Consider the following 21,744-nt stretch of genomic DNA (forward strand, 5'->3'; position numbering starts at 1 on the left):
CCCGTCCCAAATCGTCGCCGGCGACGATTTGGGATGGACAACGATTTGGGGTTTCTTATGTAACACCCCAAATAATCGCCTGTCCCAAATCGTCGTCGGCGACGATTCGGGCATAATCTCACATCCCAAATTGTCGTCCCCCTTGCTGCAACTATTTGGAAACATCATTTACATACAAACTTGTCCTGTTTCTCTCCTCTTTCTTATTTTTCTTCTTCTGTGGTCCAGCTATGACCACAAAAGTTTTTCTGGACCTTACAAGCATTTTAGTCTTCTACTTCGTATCTACTTGCTCTGTTGTATATTTAAAGATTTATTATGATCACAGTATTTGTTATTGTTGTTTTGGTTGGTAGTGGTTTTGTTACTATTGAAAGAATTGTATTTGTTGTTGGTGGTGATGGTGTTGTCATTGTTGTCCATAAATCGTTTTGCCTTTTGTTGTAAGGTCATTCTGCTGAACATGTGGTTGTTAGGTCTTGTGCACCGCAGATTTGTTAGTGACCTCAGATTAAGTTACATTACGTCTGTTGTCCGCCGTTTGGATACTCGTGAAAACCTCGAGAAACACCCACCCTTCCTCATTATTTCTCAATATTTTTGGTTTGTTTAACTCATTGCGCTTTCCCCTCTCTCTAAATAAGTAAAGGAACAAACAAGCAAACAAACACATAAATGAAACATATGTGCTTAGTCCCATATAACCTACATACAAAAGTTTAGCTCAATCGGTTCACAAACACCAGTGACAGTCGAAAATAGTTCGCTATGATTACAGCTTGTAGTGCTTTGAGCTCGCGATCAAGAGATTTCATGTGGTTCATAAACACCAGTTGCTTAAAATTGTGCACAGCTCGCGGCGCGTTAAGCTCTCATTCCAGAATTCTCATTTTTGGGTAGGCATGTCAGAGGGTCACTTGTAATCTACATACAAAATCGCAGTGTAATAGGTCGACATACACCAGAGATATGGGTGCGGACAGACAGACAAATAGACCAAGTGAAACCTATATATCCCCATATATGAGAAGGTGTACAATAAAATAACTTCTGTGTAATCTAATAAAATATTATTGTACACCCCAAATCGTCCTAATGATAGTGCAATCTTGTCCCAAATTGTCGCCGGGGTGACGATTTGGGATGCCGGGCGACGATTTGGGATGGGGCGACGATTTGGGGTGTAACACCGAGCATAGGCCTAAATTTGAAGTCCTTCATCGGTATTGATGACGTCTCCATACCCATACGTTAAGTAAGATACAATTAATCAATCAATCCATTTGATTAAATTATTTCTCCATGTATGACCTTCGCCATTTATGTGATATGAGAAGTTAATACAGAAATGGTGGAAAAGTTTTAGGGGGTTGTTAGTAAAAATAAATTCAGTTTCAATTACATTTTTCAGCAATTTGCATTTTTCATTACCTGTGTACACTCCAAAAGCGGAAAATGCCTGCATCTATTCATTTTCGCAGATTTCAGCCTTTTCAGACAATTTTATGGGCTTTTGCTTTGGGGATTATTCCGTGTGCATTCGATCAGACTCAAAATAATTGAGAGAGATACATGTATATCTTTAACTTAGAGAGATATATCCTTTTGTTTGAGAGATATCGCTTATGGATACTTAAGTTGTGTGGATACAAGTCTTTTTTCTTCAAATTGATAAGACTGGGATTAGGATTGATCATGCTTTATATAATGCACCCGTACAGGAAAGAAAATCTTTTTTTTTTTTTTTTAAAGTCTTCTTCTCTAGAATAGCAAGACCATGCTAGTCGTATTGGTATTAAGGCATCCCCGTGTGTGAATGAATTAATTCAAGTTGGGTTATACTGTGACCCTTTGGGGCTAGGTTAGGGTCACAGTATGGGGTCAAAAATTTTCATTGGAATAAAGATTGAAAAAAAAAATATTAAAACTCACAAGAGGACCAAGGTGACTCATGTGAGCGATGTGGCCCATGGGCCAGTGGGATTGAGATCACACGATTTCAGTTTTTGGAGGTACTATAACGATAAATTAGTATGGGGTTCTGAAAATATCCCAGTAAAAGGGGGGGGGGTGGTGGTGGTGGTGGTGGTAATACCAGAGATGTATCAGGTGCCGCATAAAGTACAGAGATACCTCACCAGGTGTTAGTATCTTACATATCAACCATTTCTGTTATTAAAGGCTGTGTATCGGCCCGGAGATCCTGCTTTGTCTCGGAGGCAGATTTCTACGGAAGGGGGTGGGGTACAAGTTTTATCATAGAATCTAATCTGCAGGAAACCAGGTAATAGCCATTTTATTTATTGGGTACCTATATAGCGTAAGTTTCATAATATAGTAAAGGTATGCAGAATTTTCCATTTACTACTTAATATAAGAGTATATTTCAGCAATTTCTGTGGAATTTTCAGGAAATTTGGGGTCATTCTCAAATTCCGGGTAGAATCCACCCTGATGAAGATATGAACAAAATTTTATCTTAAAATGATTATATATTCCATAACAAACAAAACACAGGCGATTTACAGATGTAATATTTATTACAGTCGTCAGCTAGATGGCGAACTTGTGATAGGTGTCAGAATCATTCATTCCCTGTAACGGCACTGTCAGCAGACGGTACACTTGTTAAGGGATTTCAAAGTACCCTTCACATTGATGTTACAGGACTAAATTTTCATCCATATACACTTCACTATGTAAAGTCGTTGAAAATAACAAATTTGCCTGATTTTAAGGTCGATAACATTGTGAGTATAGGAATGAGAGTACCACACCCCCGCATGCGTAACCCGGACGCAGTTTACCCCAAGATTGAGCTGAGACGATTCGCCCCAAAAGACGATTCACCCCGAGACGTTTCGCCTTTGGACGATTCGCACTTCGACGTTCAAAAGATTTAGATATTAAACTTATATTGACGATTGTCTTTATTTTCTTTATTTTGTAGATTAATGTTTATACAAATCAAAATTTTCGCACATAGAGATCAAGATTAAGAAATATAAATCAAGATTTGTTGAATATGAATAACAAGATTATCAAAATTTATCGATTATAAATAGCAAGATTATCAATATTATTGAATATAAATAGAGATTTATCGAATATTTCAATAACACGATTATCAAATGTAAATCAAGATTTTCGAGAACCATTTTTCTCAATACAGTGTGTCATTCTTGTTAACAATGTAGAATATTAATAATTATAATTTTTACGAAGTGTGTAGTATGTAAAACTTACAGGGACGGATCCAGGACTTGCGGTTACGGAGGGTGCCACTTTATGAGGCAGTGGGTCCAGGACGAAGCCCTGGTGGGGGTCCAGGAAGCTCCTGGATTTTACCGATTTGATGGGGCTTGAAATATTTCTCCTATTTAGTCATTTGTATTATTTTCTATCATTTTAATAAGGTGAAATTAATAAAATGACCCACATTTTAAGGGTTTTTTTGGAAAAAATTAAGTTCTCCCAATAAAGTAATTAAGGAAATCAAAAGATTTTGTCATTCATTTCTCCGGGAGTGGAAGAAATTATTGCTTCTTTTATCGTTTAGTACATTTTCCGAAACAAGATACCGCGATTTACCTTAAATTTGAAAATTTTAGGGGTGGGGGGTGGGGGGTGGGCGCCGGCTGCGCCCCCCTCTAAATCCGCCACTGAACTTATACGGTACCAATTTTGATGCACCAGATGCGCATTTCGACAAATAATGTCTCTTCAGTGATGCTCAACCGAAATGTTTGAAATCCGAAATAACGATAAACTTGCTAGAGCTATTATAGGGGAAAACAGTGTGTCAAAAAGTGGAGTCAAATTCGTCTGAGGATAAGAGCTTTGCATGAGGGATATAATGTGATATTTGTGTATGTAATACGTGTCTCTTGATGTATGAATAAAAATCAAGTTGTATCGTTTATGTGTCTAAATAACAAAAATAATCGAATATAAATAATAAGATAAACAAATATAAATAGCCATATTATCAAATATAAGTAATACGATTTACTGAACATAATAAAAATTTATAGCATATAAATATCAATCAAGATTATCGAATATAAATTTAAAAAATTGTCATATAGATATCATAATTTTCGCAAATAAATATCAAGCTCATGGAATATAAATCAAGATTTTAGTGCTTCTACTTTATATAGAATTAGCATTTTATGCCTTTTAATTTCAAGTAAAGAGACTAAAATTGAAATAGTCTTTCCAAAGTGACCATCAAGGGATGTGTGTTCCACTGGACAAAAGCTGTGTGGACCCATGTTCAACAACTGGGACTCGTTGCAACATTCAGAGACAGAGAGTCCACCCACACCTTTTTTAAGTAGCTGATGGCTTTGCCATTTCTTCCTTGGAATCACATCCCAGACGTGTTTGCTGCCAGGATTGATTGATTGATTGATGTTTTCCGCCACACTCAACAATTTTTCAGTTATATGGTGGCACCCAGTTTTTATTGGTGGAAGAGAGAACCCAGATACAATGTATACAAGAGACCACCGACTTTCCGAAAGTAAACGGGGAAACTTTCTCACTTACCGGCGCGAGAGGGATTAGAACCCGTGCCGACAGAGATGACAGGCCGTATGATTTTGAGCGCGATTCTCAAACCACTCGGCCACGGAGGCCCCCTGCTGCCAGGAGCTAATGGATTACATCGACAATCAGTGGATGCAGAACCCAGTATTTCCAATCAGAACATGGAGTGTATATGACTTCAGTGTCCGAACCAACAATGATGTCGAAGGTAATTTTGAACATCCCAAAATTCTTTATCATTAGAATAATAAATTTATTGATTAACTATTCATAGCTGTAAACATGTATATGTGTAAGTGATTTGAAAATATTTTTATATTGTTTCCTGTTGCAGGTTGGCATCGGAGAATGAACGTTAAAGCTCAAGGACTAGCCCTCCCTCTTTACCAGATCATCCCCCTTATTTGGGGAGAGGTAAAGTTAATAAGGACGTGGATTGCCGCCGTAGACCTTGAAAGAAACACCAGGAAGGCGACAAATAGGACACAGAAAAGGATCGAGGAGGCGTCAGAAAAAAATCTATTGTAAAAGCTTAAATATATAATAGTTTTAAAAAGACTTATGTTATTTCATTATGGATTTCATAAAGTGGATGAGAAAAAGAAAATATAACAAAGGGAAAGGCTTGAATTCTATAGATAACATGAAATTCCAAAAACGCCGAGAACGAAGGCTAGCATTGTAGAATAAAACTAAAACTATCAATCAGACTGAATATAAACAAACATCAGAGGTGGTGAGAAAGTACAAAGAAAAACGGGCTGAAACGTGAGAAAAAGAAACACAAAGAAGATATAGAAATTCATTAAAACATACAACTAGTCATGCAGTATATATCCTACAAAAAAACCCAACCCAAACTGGTTCATTCTCCGATGCCAACCTGCAACAGGAAACAATATAAAAACCCACACAAGTTGTAAATCTATTTCTCTGAGAGTGAAAAAAAAAGATTGCTTTTCTAAATGAGAGACCATGATTTCCTTAGATATACCCTCCTAAATCCGCTACCGGATATACATGAATAATTTCGATTAAGAAATATGGAAAATTGAATGTTCTGTATTACTTGAACATGTGACCATAAATCATATATAAAATGTTTAAGTTGCCCTGTCCAACCGGACTTTTATATCATTAAATATGAATGCTTTATATCAAAAGGAAACTTCAATCACACTCAAGTACTAATTAAAATCAAGATCTAATTTGATTGAGGAAATTCGGCGTACATGGACAAGCATCATGCCTGTCTATATACATGGCCGTGCCCCCCCCCCCCCCCCCCCCCCAATATTTTTCAAAAAAAAAAAAATTCATATAGTAAAATTCACATATAGTGTAATGTATAATTATTTTTAAGCAGAAAGTTCATTTAATTAAATGAGACTCAGAGTCAGTCAGTGTGACTGTTCTTTAGCTTAAATGAAAAAACAATATTATGAAAAGCACTTAATGCCTTAACATTTCTTAGGGCATCATCCAAAAGGTCGTAATCATGAGGTAATGGTTCGGTTCTCGTTCCCAGCTCCGCATCTGGCGTCAAACCTATGATATGTAGTGACTGTTCCTTTGCCAAGTGCCCGGCACTAGTGTCGTTTAAAGTCCTTTACCGGTATTTGTTGACGACTCATACGAGTGAAAAAATCTCACAAGGGACGACTGATCAAAAGGTATCTAATATGTGTGACCTTGACTAACTTTCAAGGTCTAATAATTCATTAGATAGCTTGTTCATAGAAACTTCGTCTTGATACAAAAATGTCTATGCCCAACTGCCCTAATACCAGTTCAACGTTTGTATATATTTAAAATCTTTTTGTAAAGCTAATATGATGAATTGTTGACTTTTTTATCATCACAGTTTTTATGGTAAAGGTAAACCCGACAATGTGTGAAGTACTATTTATCAGTGACGTAACACCCCCAATGTGACGTAGGTCATGACGTGTAACAACTTTTTCAAAGCTTGTAAAGTCTCAGGCTGTCAAGACCTGTTTCATTCTTGGTCCAAGAGTAGACATTATCGTATCAGTGTAAGATCAACCTTCCGCACAGTTTTAACTTTGATTATATTTCACAATGTATGCCCAGACGGACGAAAGAAAGGCATTTTTCGAAAAAGTGCACGAAGAAGCAAGGAATGCAGGAAAAAAGGGATGGGGAGCACTAAGTTTTCTTGTTAGACTCAAAGGGCAAATTTTTAAGAAATATCCTCTTCCAACAAGCATACCTAACATCCCAACTTCGAGTATTCGAAAAGATGCTGTTTCCTTAGAGCTTTATCCAAATGATGCTCCTTCTGAGCTTATCCCGATTCAGATATATGGTGATGGGAATTGTTTATTCAGAACTCTCTCTTTTTTTGTGTTTGGACACGAGGACAATTTTAAGGAAATGAGGGTACGAATTGTGTTTGAACTTGTTTCAAACCTGAAGCGCTACACGAATGAAAACACTTTTGTGACCATGTCCACAAACAAAAGTTCACTTCAATATGTCTTTGAAAGTTCCCTGTCAGAAGAGTGTTTAATTACTGGTGATTTGATTGCTTCGTTACAAAAGGAAACAATAAAAACAACCCAGAACGGTTACTATTCAAGCCTTTTACATATGTTCGTAGCTTCTAACGTTTTGCAGAAACCAATCATGTCGATTATCCCCGAGGTGCAAAACCCTGGTGTAAACAGACAAGATCATAATCAGCTTATTGTTCCTCTTGACCGTGCTGATGCTAAAGAATATCAGGATGCTATCCACATCATGTGGACTCAAACAATTGCTACAAAAATAGATGGTTGGACACCTAATCATTTTGTTGCCTGTATTCACAAGCATGAGGAACCTCTTTCAAAGCGTTCGAGGTTTTCCTTTGAGGATTCTGAACCTCATCGCTCATTTGAACCAAAACAATCACAAGATAGTCCTTCCCCACTCTTGGAGTCTAACACAAATGAGGAGTCTATTGAAACAGGTAAATTGGAGGAAACTGCAAACAAAGAAACAGACAAACATGTTAAGGTTGCTTCCTTTATTGATTCTTCTTCTTCTTCTTCTTCTTCAGAAGATATCTCAGAAATACCAGTTCAAAAGGCCCAGGTTGTACATGAAAAATGGTATACACCAGAGATCGGTAGTACCCCAAATCAGCCACGGAATATTTTCTTTCCACCAAAAAATTTTGGTAAAAAGATGAGATCTTTCAATGTCTCCTGGTTTGATCGGTGGTCTTGGTTACATTATGTAGAAATCAAAGATGTTGTATTCTGTTTTCCTTGCATAAAATCATTTCAGAAGAAGACTCTCAGTTGTCACAAGAAAGAAAAAGCTTTCATATCAAGTGGTTTTAAAAACTGGAAAAAAGCAACCACAAAATTCGCCGCACACGAGAAAAGTGATTGCCATAAAGAGGCAATGGAAAGGGAGTTTACGATAAAGGAGGAGGTTAAAGATGTTGGAGAATGTCTTTCAAAGACGCACGAAGTCGAGAAGAAGTCTAACAGAGAGAATTTGCTTAAAATCACAAACAATTTGAAGTTTCTTGCTCGACAAGGAATTGCTCTTCGGGGTGACAAAGACGAGAAAAACTCGAACTTTAATCAACTTCTCATGCTAGAGTCTAAACGCGATCCCCAGCTTCAGGAATGGCTACAACGCAAGACAAATAAGTATGTTGCTCCAGATATACAAAATGAAATTTTGCAGGTGATGGGGTTGCAGGTTTTGCGACAAATTGTTGCTTTCATCAAATCGTCTGAATTCTTTTCAATAATGGCAGACGAAACACGAGATATTTCCAACAAAGAGCAACTTGTTTTATGCATTCGATGGGTTGATCAAAATTTTACCGCTCATGAAGATTTATTAGGGATGTACTGTCTTTCTGACATTGGGGCTAATTCAATAACCCTAGCAATTAAAGATGCCCTTTTGAGGTTCGATCTGCCTATCAACAAAGTACGAGGCCAGTGTTATGACATGGCTGCTTCTATGACTGGTTCAAAGACAGGTGTTGCAACACAGATTCATGCACTTGAACCCAGAGCCCTTTACATACACTGTTATGGTCATGCTCTTTACCTAGCTTGCAGTGATTCTATTAAGGGATGTAAGTTGCTTAGAGACACCCTGGACATTGCAAAGGATGTAACAAAGTTGATTAAAGAATCTCTAAGAAGGGAGATGATTTTCAATACATTAAAAAATGCCCAAAATCTAGAGAAAACGTCAGCGGGAATAAGGGTTTTGTGTCCCACAAGATGGACAATAAAAGCCGACACATTTTTGAGCATTTTGTCAAACTATGAAATTCTAAGAAATGTTTGGGATAAAAGCCTGAGGTAGAAATGAGAAACAGAATTAGGGGAGTGGCTGCTTATATGTGCAGGTTTGATTTCTTCTTTGGGTGTTTACTGAGTGAAAAACTTTTACGTTATAGTGATAATTTGGCAAGGGCTCTGCAGGCTCCAAATCTCTCGGCGAGTGATGGTCAAAAAATGGCATCAACGACAATGAGTGCTTTGCAAAGTCTCCGAGATGAGACAATCTTCACTCAGTTTTACGAGGAAGTTGTTGAAAAAGCAAAACAGATGAACATCGATGATCCTGTTCTTCCTAGAAAACGCAAAATTCCTCGTAAACTTGATGATGGGACAGCAGCACATACTTTTTCATCGTGTGCAGATATGTATAGGAAAGATTTCTACGAGGCATTAGATCTGCTTTTAGCTATCATAAAATCTAGATTTGACCAACAAGGTTACAAAGCTTATGTTAATCTTGAAAACCTCGTAATTAAGGCTTGCACAGGTCAAACGTTTGAAGAAGAATTCAATTTTGTCACGACCCTATATGATACAGATTTGAAGCCAAAGGATCTTCACTGACAGCTTATAATGTTAAAGACTGTTTTGCCAAAAGACTTTACGCCAGATATACCAAGTGTGGTTGAATTTTTCAGACATTCAAATGAAAAAAGTCTGTTTGCCGAGATCCTCAAAATTCTCAAACTAATTTTGGTACTTCCTGCAACTAACGCTAACAGTGAGCGCTCATTCAGCGCCTTGAAAAGATTGAAAACATCACTGAGATCAAAAATGAGCCAAATACGAATAAACAATTTGCTTTTATTGCATGTTCATAAAAAGGAGACTGATGAACTGAATCCAGAAAAAATAGTTGAGGAGTTCGTAAGTGAAAGTGAACACAGACTGGCGATTTTTGGGAAGTTTACCGAGTATACTAAATACCTTATGACTCAGAAATGATTGATAACAAAATGATAAAGATATAAACAAAAAAAAAGATAAAACAAAAAATCCTTAACACCCCCCTCCCTCCAAAAAACCCAAAAACAAACAAAACTTGAAATTAAAGTTGAGGGGTTTTCTGGGAAACTAATTAGATTCTATGTACATAATTAGATGTATGTACATGACGTACACCTCAATGCTTGCACATATTTATGCAGTTATCTTTTTTACTAATGGTTTTGTCGATTCCCCCCCCCCCCCCCCCCCAAGTGAAATTGCTTCCTACGGGCCTGTACCCTGATACACTTTTATGATCATACTGTAAAACCTGTACTGCTTTATGCTTGTGAAATCTGGGGAACAATAAATACAGATACATGTTCTATAAAACACCCCAATTATTGTATGGAAAACTTCTTTAACAAAAATGCACATTATATTTTTTAAATATATTCATGGTGTACATAAAAAAGCCTCAATTCAAGCTATTGTTGGTGAACTTGGTCGATTCCCAATGTATATTGATGTCATAAAAAGCTGTTTTAAATATTTACAAAGAATTTTTAAATTCCGAAGTAAATTCCTTATTAAGAAATGCTGTACATGAAAACAATGTATTATATGATAATAACAAAAGCAACTGGACCAATAGCATTCATTATATTTTGAATAAGTTGGATATACAATGCCCTATACATGATAGAAATATTGTTTCAATTATTACTAATAAGTTATATAAAAGTTTAAGATCAATTCTATGTAAAAATCAAAGAAATCAGATAGGGTCTGGCCACTCAATGTCACAGATTTCTTTGATTTTCACAGTATTAACTTTACTTGCACCATCTTACATAATTTCAACCCCACCACCGAATTTCTACCATCCGTTGCCATGGAAACCGACAGCAGTCTATGAGGGCTAATTGAACTGCAAAATTCAGCCCGTTTTGTCCTTGTGGTATATAAAAAATTGAAAAAGACAACTAATTTTCTCCATAAATCTCGATTCCCCATAAAATTCCCTCCTTATTTATGATATCTATATCCACCTATGGTAAAGAGTGTGTTACTGACCGCTGTATTATAATTTGGCACTTTGCCAAAAAGTGATTTTTTGTTGGATTTCATTGATGAATTTAGATAATTTGGAAAATACATACAGCATACTCAACTGCCATCAAAGGATGTCCATATCAAAGACTCTTAATATATATAAAAAGATTAATGGTGAAACGTAGTGCAATTGATCTGTAGTAGCATGAAAACTGTAGATTTGGGCATTTTGCCAAAACGGGATTTTTTGTTGGATTTCGTTGATGAATTTAGATAATTTGGAAAATACATACAGCAAAATCAACTGTCATCAAAGGATGTCCATATCAAAGACTCTTAATGTATATAAAAAGATTAATGGTGAAACGTAGTGCAATAGATCTATTGTAGTGCGAAAACTGTAGATTTGGGCATTTTGCCAAAACGGGATTTTTTGTTGGAGTTCGTTGATGAATTTAGATAATTTGGAAAATACATACAGCATAATCAACTGTCATCAAAGGGTGTCCATATCAAAGACTCCTAATTTATAAAAAAAAGATTAATGGTGAAATGTAGTACAATTGATCTATTGTAGTGGGAAAACTGTAGATTTGGGCATTTTGCCAAAAATTCATACTAATGACAAATAATACAACCTACACCATTTTCAGTTAAAATGAACAATATGAGCAATTGATATTTCAAAAATAAACATGGAGAAGTTTAACATATTAATAAAAATTAGTTAGAGTGATTAAAAAAAAACATGTAAACATAAACTGTAATCCAGTAGGACCCCCCCCCCCCCTCCCCAAACACCAAGTAGATTTTGCAATCATTTCCATAAACGAGCTATATTACATGTACTGTATTGTCATGTAAACTATTATCAATAACTATAAAAAGTCTTCTCAAGATATTGGGTAGATACCAATAAATTGTTCATTGTACTGCCTTGTATTTGTTGACCTTTGACCTGGAAATCATTAGGGTCATCTACTATTCATAACCAACCAACATATGAAATATCATAATTGAACAACAGGCCCAAGATATTGGGGGGACACCATTGCATAGAGTACTAGCTACATTGCACCTAGTCATTTTTAATTGATTGATTTATTGATATTTTCCGCCACACTCAACAATTTTTCAGTTTTCTGATGGTGCCCAGTGTTTATTGGTGAAAGTGAGAACCCAGATACAATGTACCTGGGAAGAGACCACCGACCTTCCGAAAGTAAATTGGGAAACTTTCTCACTTAATACCAGCGCGAGCGGGATTCGAACCCGCGCCGACTGAGGCAGTGTCATTTTGAACGCTATGCTCCAACCACTCGGCCACGGAGGCCCCTGCCATTTTTAATCTTTTGACCTGAAAATCAATGGGGGTCATATACTACCAGTGACCAACCCCTGTATGAAATATCACTATCAATCAAAGGGTTCTGAAGAAACTGGTCAGACATCAATTGTACAGAGTATTGTATTGCACCTGGTGACCTTTGGACCAGAAAATCAATAGGTGTCATTTTCTACTGCAGAAACTGCATGAAACTTTAAAATTTATTGAAGTTTGTTCAGTGTTACTGTAATCTATGTTGACATACCAGTAATTAGTAAATTTATAATATTAACACAGAACAACTCATTTTTGCAAAGTTGTTTATTCAACAAACATGGATCACAATGTTATCCAAACAACACAATCATCTTTTTTTAAAAATCATTATAATAGTGATTTTCCTTCAACTGTTCAGTAATGAATCCTTATTCAGTAGGCTCACATAAGACACTTGCAGGTTAATTTTGCAATGTTTTAGTTACATTAGTCTTCTGACACCAAAACTTGATCTTAACTAAGTCATGGTGTTTCCTTAGAAGAACAGTTTTCTGAATCAGGATGGACTTGTGTCGTGAGGTGTGTTCATTGACTGTAAAACTCGCAGTTTTTTTCCATTCTCAAGAGCTCTTCTTTGTCTTCTATATCACATAAGTCATGGAATGCATCTTCTGCTCTTCAAGTTCTAAAAAATGTGTTGAACAAATATTGAAAAGTTCATCTTATTTTTCACATTTTCATACAGTACACACCTAATTCAATTTGATTAAACTAAATTTACATGTACAAGATCATTCATGATGCTAGAATAGTAATTTTACCACTTAATTAATTACTTAGTTTTTTTTTTTTTTTTTTTTTTGGCTTATGACATTTTTATTTCCCAGACCTATCACTATAACATATAACAAATAGACTAAACGATAGAAGAAAAAAAAGTGTGGAAAGCTGCCAGGGATGGGGCCCTAACTAAGCTCCACCTAAATAACAATATATATTCCCTATTACATCTCGCAGGATGTAGAAGAAGGAAAAAAAAAACCTGAGAGAAATGCAAGATTATATAATCATATGAGAACAAAGTTATACAAATATAAATACATGTACATCATTTCTAGAGGATATTAAAGTATTTCGTGACAACTACCCAAAGGGTCCTTCTCACACTCCAAAAAGTCTATTTTGACCCTGGGTAGTCATGTAAAAGGGAAGGCAGATCATTTCCCTTTACTTTATTTGTACATGATATGAATAGCATGCAACACAATTTGTAATATAAATATATAAGACTATAATTTTTTTTACAATACTATCAAGAATATGCGAAAAAGATACCTTGTTTAATTTTTTGTATACAGATACATTGAATTCAAGGATTCCCTTTACATTCTTTCGAATGTCATAAGATTGCTCTTTTTTGTTTAATATTCTACAATACATTTTATATTTGTAAATTTTACATGCAATTAGTGATAAAAGATTATTTAAAAATACTGTTTTCTCATTGATTTCCCAAAAAAAACCAAGAACAATGTTTTTCCATGAAACTTGAAAATTCAATGTTTTCTCAACAATTTTCCAAATTTCACAAACATTTTTACATTTCAGTACCAGATGCTCATTATCCTCTTTTTCCTTACATAGTGAACATAAATCCGTATCAGTAACTTTCCATTTCTTTAACATAACTTGGTTGCTGGTTAGATTGTTCAACAACTTGTAATTGAAATCAGCAATGTGGGTATCAAAAATATTACATATTTTTTGTTTATATATTGCACTCCAAGACTGTTTTGAAACATTGAAGCTTTTAGAATAAAAATTTTGGTGTAGAGGAGGTACAAATTTCTTATCCCGATAAATATCATAGAACATTTTACTTGAGAAATCTTTCACATGTACAATTCCCTGATTTAGCAGTAGAAAGTATGAATTATCTTTTATATGTACATTTTCATATATTATATTTTGAACATCGAAAGGTTGTAGTAATTTTCCTATGGCATTTTTTACAATATTATATTCACAAATCCAGTTTTTCTTGCAAATCAATTTATCTATAAACCATTCCATCGGCTTAATACCATTCTCATCCACCACGTCAATCACGTATTTCAGACCACTCTTTAGCCATGATTTTAGAAATATAGGTTTATTTTTAAATACCACAATATTATTACTCCATAATGGCTCCCTCAGTATATTGTTCAAACAATCTAGCCTGTTTCTACCCTTGCATTCATTAAAAGATGCGAACATTTCCTTGTAAAACATAGGAAATCCATCCATTATCTCATACTGTTTGATATTAGTGATATTAGTTTTACTTAAATAGTCAAGATCATAATTGTTTTCCAAACATATGCTATTCACAAAATGGTATAATGGATTTCTTTTATCTAATATTTTCTTAATCCATGATATTCTTAAAGATTTAATTTTTGATAAGATATCTACAACTCCAATGCCTCCACTAATGATATTTCCGATTAATGTATTTCTTTTTATTCTATCTCTCTTATTCCAAATGAAATTGTAAATAAGTCTTTGAATTTCTTTGATAATGTTTGAATCTGGTAGGTTTAATATCGAAGCTATATATATAATTTTAGATATTGCAAGACTATTAATTATGCAAACTTTGCCAAAAATGGTTAAGTTTCTTGTTTTCCAAGATTCAAAAAGTTTCTCTACATCGCTGGTGATTTTTGTCCAATTATTTCTCAGGCACATTTCTTTATCATGGCCAATATATACACCTAATGCTTTTACACATGAAACATTTACATAAACATTATGAATTTTCTTAAATCTGTTTTTTAAAGGTCCAGTTAATATGCATTCTGTTTTTGACATATTTAATCTCATACCCGAAACATTACTAAAATTACTTATCACCTCGAGGGCCTTCTTTAAAGACTTTTCATTTTCCATTGGAAGGGTAGAATCATCGGCATGCTGTATTATCTTAATGTCTTTTTCCATTCCTTCTTTTTGAAACCCATGTATGCTGGGATTGTTTCTTATTGAAATTCCTAATATTTCAGCCACAAAGAGAAACAAGACTGCTGATACCGGACATCCCTGCCTTATTCCCCTATGCATCATGCAAGTTTTAGATATCCATCCATTATTTTTTATTCTGAAGATTGGATTTGCATATAAGATGTGAACCCATTTAATAAAATTTTCACCAAAGTTAAATCTTTTCAGTACTTCAAACATAAAATTCCACTCAATTGAATCAAAGGCTTTCTGAAAGTCTAAAAATAAAAGTATAAGTTCTTGATTATTTTCTTCACAATAATCAAAAATGTCCAAAATTAATCTTGCATTTAGTGCGATATTTCTTCCTTTTATATAAGCTGTTTGATTTATTGATATCAAATCATCTAGCAGTTTTTGTAAACGCCTGGCGAATACAAAAGCTATTATTTTATAGTCTGTGTTGGTAAGGCTAATTGGTCTATAATTTCCTAGGTTTTGTTCGTCTCCTTTCTTATAAATCAAAGTAATCAATGATAATCTCTGCGTAAAAGACATTGTATTTAAATCAAAAATACTTTGTAAAACACAATAGAAATATTGTTTTATTTCTTCCCAAAATGTTTGATAAAATTCACATGGTATTCCATCCAGACCAGGAGATTTATTGCTTTTCATATTTAAGAGTGCCTCTGAGCATTCCTGAAGTGAGGGAAATATTTCTAATTCATTTTTCTCCTTATCTTTCAATGTAAATTCTAAGTCTATAGTATTTAAATATTCGTTGATATCCGTGGTTTGTATATTATTTGTTCTATATAAATTTTCATAAAAATTGCACATATTGTTTAGTATGTCATCATCATCGAGTATGATATCACCAGTTTCTTCTCTTAAAGCTTTAACTACATTATTTATTTGTCTTCTCTTTTCTAAATTTAAAAAGTACGAGGTATTCTTTTCTCCTTGTTCTATCCAATTGGTCCTAGACCTAACCTGTGCACCTTTTGCTTTTTTATCTACAAGCTTTGATAATTCATTTTCTAAATTTCGTTTTTGATTCATGTCAATATTCTCCGCAGGTAATTCCTCAATTTTTTTGATTTCCGATTGTAAATAGGCTAACTTACTTTTATATGATTTATTTATTTTCTTTGAAAAGTCTATACAGAATATTTTTATGTTTCTTTTTAGAGTTTCCCATGATTCATGCGGTTCTACTTCATTGAAAGTGTAATTTGATAGATATTTTTTCATTTCTTCGACGAAGTCCTGGTTTTTTTATCAGCGAGACATTAAATTTCCAATAGCCCGGTCCTCTTAATTTTTCATTTATAATCAGACAGAACTGTAGACTTAAATGATCTGACAATCTAACACCATTTGAATGAGACCCTGGGATTTTTTGTAAACAAAAAGATTCACATTGATAACAAAAAGACTTTGAGATAAAAATGTAATCGATTCTACTCGTAGCTATATTTTCACCATTGCACCAGGTATATCCTTTATTATTTGGTTTAACTTTTTTCCACAGGTCTATGAGCTCCAACTTATTTAGGATACTATTTAAAATATTCACACTTTTGTCTTGTTTATTTTCATCTAAAGAACAATTGAAATCACCCCCTATGAGCATGTTCTCTTGACACTCCGCATGTTTTTTTATCCAAATATTCATACGTTTAAAAAAGCCATACTTTGCATTTATATCATTTGGTGCATATATGTTTATTATTGTTATAATCTTGTCGTCAAATTTAATATTTAGTAGTAACTTTCTTCCATCGTTAGATTTATGGATATTCAATATTTCATATGCCAAATTCTTTCGAAAAAGAATGGAGACCCCTCTACTGTAGGGCGAGTCTGAATAACAATGTATTGCTTTTCCAAACCATCTAGCATTATAAGCAATAGTATTTTTTTCAATATAATGCATTTCCTGTAAAAGAATAATGTCAAAATGACTATCTGACATTTTGACATTAATTAATTACTTAGTTGATAGATTATCATGCCCGCCCATCTGCCCCTCAAAAATCATCTGTGAAATAACATAGATTTATATATCTGGCATTAAATTATGCACTTCTGTTGACAAAACTTGTTTGTCATCAATATATTTCTCAGAAAATAAAAATTAAAAAATAAAATCTTCCCACAGTCTGCCCCATACTTTTTTGGTGACCCAGGATGATAATCTTACTAATTAAGTTGAATTGGCCTAAAGGATGTTATGTTTTGATACAGTTTGTATACATGTGTTTATGCTGTATTGAAGAGCTATTAATAGTGTTAATACTCATAAATTAACAAGATGTCCACAAACCTTATTGGTTACCTGAGTATTAATCAAATTTAAAAAAATTCAAAGTATCACAAAATCCATGTTATACACTATATGACTCTTTTGGACCCACATTCACAACCCTGTGTTTTCGAAATTCGCAATTTTGGTACCCCTTTCTGTTTTTCCTTCATAAGCATTCAGCTTCATTTAAGGTAGTTCCACCCTCCTGTGATGTCATAATATTTTGCGGAGTCAATGATTTAATAAGATTTATGCATAACATGAACATAAATTGTGTTCGAGTCTTTTTCAATAGTTATTGTAAAAAATCTTGTATAACCATAAAATATTTCAAACGTATATGAATATAATCAATGAGCTACATTTTTCACAATGCTATACGAGTTATTTCCCCCTGATTACAGGGAGCGCGCATCACATTACTGTCATTCGATGGTGTCAAGTAAGGAATAAATAGAAAATTTGCAATTTCTGATTGCAATCAATTGCCAGTTAAGGAATTTTTCTAAGAATTAAGTGTAATGGCTTGAAAACAGTATAACTGAACAAAATGTCTTAGTCACTGATTACATGTATGTGGCCCATGTGTGTTTTTCTTGCAAGCAATGTATGGTCATGATGTAACAAAGTATGTAAATATTAACTAGTCCTCAATTTCGTTAGATCAGAATCATGATGTCCTTAGTATATCAGTAATTCTTCATTATTAATTTCTATCAATATTTTCAACAACCAAACACAACAAAATATGCAATAAGATATGCCTAAAACACATGTACAACCAACGCATACATGTACATTATCAATTTATCGTTTCACAATGAACAACACTACTTGTTGCTAAATGTACACCAGATGCCAATAAACAAAGCATGTTAATTATCTTGAATTGGCATCTCTAGTGTAAAATTTTTGTTAAAATTTAATTGTTAAGAATTTTCAGGCATTGTTATGAAGTCAACCCCCCCCCCCCCCCTCCTTATCACATGTATGCTTTCATTGTGCTCTTAATTCTAGGTGTCTGTTGTTTTAAAAACAGACTACTACTGAGATCCTCAGTATTAATTACATAATTTGGACACAAATAAATGTCAAATACACTTATACCCCCCCCCCCCTTCCCCAACTCTACAATTTAACGAAGTGTATATCTGAAAAAGTTTTCTCCATAAAATTGAAGAAATCAAACCCTGGTTCTAAAACAAAATTCTCAATTTTGGTATAGAGCATTTTTAAAAGTACCGTCAATCCAGAGTCCTTAGATTTACAATCTATGTTAATTCCCCTTGTCCCAAAGATGCTTAAAAGAAATTTGAAAAGAATTGGAAGGGTGGTTATCAAGAAAAAATATTAATGTTCAATTAACATCTTATGATGACTGACGCACACAAATAGCAACATGTAGGTCACTTGAGTGATTCTCAACATTGACCTAATTAGAATTAATCATTTTTACAATTGATACTGAGCTCATACACATGTGTACATATATATGTGCGTCATTGACAACAAAACAACTAGTCTTTTTGAGTATGCTAATTAAGTGAAGTAATAAATTTTTTTTAGGAAGTTGTGATGAAAACGTTTCAAGTCATCATGTCGCATAAAAAATGGATGGTCTCCTGTGATTATTCTAGAGAATTCAGTTTCCATGCAGGCTCCATAACCAAGAAACTAAACCCAATGTACCACATTCCCCACATCTATTAATTTGTTTTAGGATTTATAATACTGGGATTCAAATTTGAATTTCAAATTATGTATTCAATGTGTATGTATTAATGCTGAATATTTACCTCCTCAAAGTCAGCAACTTGGTCAACTCCATCTTTAGGTGATTTGCACAGTATGATGCTCATACAGCTGAAACACAGAAAAGCACACATTAATTACATAAAATAGTGGTCATGTACTTTGGCCAAAATATGTGATTATTGGATGAAAAAGTAAGAATTCAAAAGTATTTGAATATTTACAATTTACATTTAATATTTTTTGATTTACTTCAGTTGACAGGACCTACATGTATTAAAATTTGAGGGCCCAGTTACAGGACCCAATTCAAAATCATCAATTTTTCATAATTTAATTTTTCCAAATCAAGTGTCCTAAAGTTCATAATTACAGATATGAGAAAACTTTAAATCATAATAGTATTTGTGTGATTTCTTCTGTAGATTAGAACTATCACATATTAGTGGGGGTTACCACAGGTAAACAAACTTGAAAGTAGCCTGGCTCACCAATATATATGATTTTAACAATCTTTATCTAGAATGCACACAGGCATTCACATGTTTGTTTTTATTGTAAACTTGACAGTCAGAGAGAGAGAGAGAGAGAGGGGGGGGGGGGGGTCATCACTTAGTCTTACATAAATTAAGCCTAGTCCTTTTGAAAATTTCCACATGAAACATGATTTTATAAGTATTCTCCAATTTTTACAGATCCTGAACTCTGTGTAAATGTGATAGGAAACTCCCTGAGTGAATGTTAGGTTGGGGACATACTTAACTAGTATTCTATATTGTACACCCATGCAGTAAATGGCAGGACTACTTACAATGTTCGGTCTACATGTATACCACTATAGCTGACTAGCCTGGCTGGCAGTATAAAATAAATTGGGGTTCTCATATGTTTACTAAAAGCCAAATTTTCTGATACATTTTATTCAGCCTTTACTTTAGAATTTGAATTCTAAATCAAATAGAATACTTACGTCAATACAAGTTCCAACACGGCAACAGGCAGGGCTTTTTCATATTTTCTATGAATATGTCTGTCAGCCTTCTGTTTCCCTGGTCATTTTTTTTTAGTCGGATGTGATGCAATAAAGCGTTAAATTCCACAACATTTACTTTTTCTACGAATACGTAGACGATTGGATGCTAGAGTCCGGTGACTATGGCAAAGATCAAACGGATTTGTATTCCATGAAATAAACCGGAATCCTTTAGCACAATTGAAGATAAAGATCGTGGTAGTGAATTAAGTGAACAAAGAGCATCTGATATTGATAAACATCTGAAGAACAAATTGAATAAAAACTCAATTTCCACCTCCTGCCATACTGAAAACAAATGAAGGCTGTTCATATCTCCAATACAAGAGAGTGTTACAAAGGGCAATAACTCTTTCTGGTGTATTTTGGTTTGTGCACCAGAGGAAACTACTGGTTTATGTGTTTACCTTTGGTTTCTCCACAAATGTGTTTCTGTACTTTTTTAAAGTAAGATTCAATACATTTTACTAGCATGTGAGTTTACACCAAATGACTGGGCAAATATATTTTATCCCTCTCTAAAAATTACATATATCAAACCCTTATACATCATAAAAATAATTATTTCTATTGTTTCCAAGGATTAAATAAATACAAAAAAATTTCTAAAAGCTAGAACCTAGCTCAAAATAATTTTTACAATTGTTGTTTTTATAAACAATAGCGTTTAATTTTTGATTATTCAAAATATAACATACATGTGCATATCTTGTCCAGCTGTTGTGAGAGGATCGGTTTCCATGGCAACCGTTGCTAAGTCAAACCTTTGCATGTCCTTTTTGTTTTATATCTATCATAATATTGTTACACACTAAGTTTCATAAAAATCTGTGACATACCGTGGCCACTGAATTTTGATAGTTACATAGAATCAGTCTTAAATATCAGTGGTGTAATACACTCTCAGACAATGCAAACAATTTGGTAAATTACTATTCAAAACAAGATTCTGTAAAGAAAAATATTTCTCAGTAATTCGGAATCCTCATGTTTTGCAATGTTTCACAAATTTCAGAATCAGTTCTCATTCTTTGGCTATTGAAACTGGACGTTACACACAAACACATGTAAATGAGAGAAAATGTACTGTCTGCAAGTCTAACTATGTAGAAGATGAATTCCATTTTGTATTTGACTGCATAGCATACCGGTACCAACACTTAAGAAAACCATTCATAGAGTCCATGAACATTTTGTGCAAGAATTTTATAAACCTGTGTAATAGACAAAAATTTATCTGGCTTATGAGCCACGAATGTAACAATATTATTGAAAAACTTCTCATTACCAGCTCATTAGAGTTATCGCGCTTTGATGACTCTTGTGCGTCATTGGTAAGAAAATGCACAAGTCTCGCGAAAAAGTGCGAGATTACTGGGACATAAACGAAACGTTCATAGCAAACACCCCCCCCCCCCCCCTTTAAAGTTAAAGTACATTCATGATTGTGTATCTTTAAATAGAATAGCCATTGGTC

General features: G+C 34.1%; 1 long non-coding RNA gene and 1 pseudogene across 1 annotated transcript; one reads left to right on the top strand and one right to left on the bottom strand.

Moving 5' to 3' along the window:
- The window catches only part of LOC125647096 (uncharacterized), a 15,114-nt pseudogene extending 10,032 nt beyond the window's left edge, over positions 1-5,082 (top strand).
- Positions 5,083-12,492: 7,410 nt separating this feature from the next.
- On the bottom strand, positions 12,493-21,067 carry LOC125671059 (uncharacterized). The gene is made up of 3 exons (XR_007368483.2): positions 20,205-21,067; positions 19,279-19,345; positions 12,493-12,868 (listed from the first exon to the last, which is right to left on the bottom strand). It is a non-coding gene; the product is annotated as an uncharacterized LOC125671059 (long non-coding RNA).
- Between the last annotated feature and the right edge of the window lie 677 nt (positions 21,068-21,744).

This window comes from Ostrea edulis, chromosome 4 (genome assembly GCF_947568905.1).
Source record: "Ostrea edulis chromosome 4, xbOstEdul1.1, whole genome shotgun sequence".
Lineage (NCBI taxonomy): Eukaryota > Metazoa > Mollusca > Bivalvia > Ostreida > Ostreidae > Ostrea > Ostrea edulis.